This window comes from Myotis davidii, unplaced genomic scaffold, assembly GCF_000327345.1.
Source record: "Myotis davidii unplaced genomic scaffold, ASM32734v1 scaffold237, whole genome shotgun sequence".
Lineage (NCBI taxonomy): Eukaryota > Metazoa > Chordata > Mammalia > Chiroptera > Vespertilionidae > Myotis > Myotis davidii.
In genome coordinates this window covers 209,220-211,906 of record NW_006287912.1, presented here as the reverse complement: position 1 = coordinate 211,906, position 2,687 = coordinate 209,220, and positions in this window count along the sequence as shown.

The following is a 2,687-nucleotide window of genomic DNA, read 5'->3' as shown; positions in this document are numbered from 1 at the left end:
GGAAGGGAAGGGAAGGGAAGGGAAGGGAGAATCCAAGTTAGGAGCCACAGGCTTTTTGTAACCCAACCTCAGAAATGACATCTAATCACTTCTGCTATATTCTATTTGTAAGAAGTGAGTATCTAGGTCCAGACCACAAACAAGGGGAAGGAATTACACAAGGGTGGAAATACTAGGAGATGAGCCCTGGCTGGTTTTGCTCGTGGATTGAGCGTCAGTCTGTGGACTGGGGGGTCCCAGGTTCCATTCTGGTCAAGGGCACATGCCCCAGTTTCGGGCTTGGTCCCCAATGGGGGGCATGCGGGAGGCAGCCAATCAGTGATTCTCAACATTGATATTTCTATCTCTCTGTCCCTCTCCCTTCCTCTCTGAAATCAATGAAGATAAATTTTTTTAAAAAAAGAAATACTAGGAGATGAGGATCATCATAGTGGGGACCTTCAACCTGATCATACTGGCAAACTCTACAAATACAACCTTTTTCAATGTATTTATGTTAATACAATTAATGGCAGGGCACAGACTGGGTAGAAAAATCCATGTCACTGCCATACCTTGCATCAGTCAGTTCTATTTTCCTTCTCCAGGGAAAACAAGTTCTATAACAATGATGGCGAACCTTCTGAGCTCGGCGTGTCAGCATTTTGAAAAACCCTAACTTATCTCTGGTGCCGTGTCACATATAGAAATTTTTTGATATTTGCAACCATAGTAAAACAAACACTTATATTTTTGATATTTATTTTATATATTTAAATGCCATTTAACAAAGAAAAATCAACCGAAAAAAAGAGTTTGCGTATCACCTCTGACATGCGTGTCATAGGTTCGCCGTCACTGTTCTATAAGCTGCAAGTTATAGAACTAACTGATTGGTGGAAAGCATTTCAGAGGAAGCTTCCTTTTTTTTTAATCAGAGAACATTGATGCAGACATTCAAAACCAAAGGGAAAAAGTGTAAAAGTTAAATAGTATAGATGATGATACTGGGTAGAGGTTCTAATGTTGTTTCTAATGTTACCCGTATTAGTGACAATATAAACTCAATAGTCCTCTAATGTAGTGTAATTCAGATCAAGTAACACTATTCTAATGTAATTCAAAGTGGGAGTGTAAGGTAAGGGTATATTCATATGCCATTATTATCCAGCTTCTAAGAAAAGTAGTTAGGGGGCTTTGCTTGTTGATTTATATATGAATATTAACACAACGCTCCCCATCACTTACTACTTTCATTTTTGCTTTGTTCCTCTCCAATTCATAATACAACAGTAGCTGAGATGGGCTAACTGAGTCTGAGCGGGTGGTGGGATTGTAGGAGGGTTCATAAACAGGTTTCTGGAAGGGAGGTAACAGGCTTGTTCTTCCATGCATAGCTTTGTCAACATTCATTTGTAGATGTTCTCTGACAGGCAAGAGGGAATTGCTCTCAATCAGGGAAGTAAAGGCTAATACCAGTTTTTCAAGCATAAAGGAAAATTTTAAAAATCCCCACTAGCTGTCTAGAAATGTACCACTTGGAGGCACTTACATTCTACAGTTACTAAGAGGAATATTTAAATTGACCAAGTTAGTTTCAGTGTTATTTTAACTTTGTCACACACACCCTATTATATAAACACCATGCTAATGTAAATTATTCACCTTTTAAAGTTACTTCAGAAGTTTTGACTTTTAGCCAAATACCTATTTCTTTATATCAAGAATTCTTTGGGGTTGTAAGTCTGCAACTTAAATGTGCACACATCTTTAAAAGGAAAGTTTATTTTCCGTGTAATGCCCATAGAATATTTATTCTGTTTTCTAAGCTGTATTTACATGACAAAGTACTAAAAGAAAGCCAGTGTTGGGGTGAGAAGACACAAGTCCTAAAGCAGCAGGGAGACTGGTTTCTTTGAGGTTAGAAAAGTCCCAGCCCTCCCCACTACCAAGGGTGGGTCAAGCTAGGAACAAATTGACCCAAAAGTAAGCCTCAATGTCATTTCTTCACCAACTCCCTATAATAATTTACAGTCTGCAATCAAAATAAAATAACCTCTACAAAAATCTGCTTTTTTATGATCCAAACTACAAATTAATTCTCTTTTTCATTTCATATTTCATCTGCTTAATTTCTGCTCCACTAAGGTGGAGAAATCACACTCTTCTGCTTATATTCAGATGCACTTAAGCTCTAAATATGTCATGATATTTGGGTTACAGCAACTAAGGGGAATTTTTAAGTTGTCCAAGTTACTTTCAATGTTGTTTTAACTTTGCAAAAATATTTAATGACAATTTTTTAAGTTGCCCATGAAAAATAACATTCTCCATTTTGAAGCCCTGCCACCACCCAAAAAACAATTAGCTTCAGTCCAGAAGGTGTGGATTCATTCATCAAATCAGCACATGATGTTTCTGGATTCTTTTGATGAATTTTTTTGCCTGATATTTACTGGTATTTTAAAACATTTTAATGTGTAATTTAACAGGAAATTGATTAACTTTAAAGTCCAATCAAGTCCTAATGGTGGAGCATATTTTGGTGTGTGTAGGTGTAAGTGTGAGAGCCAGAGGAAGGGAGGGAGAGTGAGAGAGAAAGGGAGAGGGAGAGGGAGAGGGAGAGGGAGAGAGAAAATAGCTGCTTGGGAAAAAAGTCTAGACATCACCTGATACATACTAGGCATACAATAAGTAGTATTTTTCCC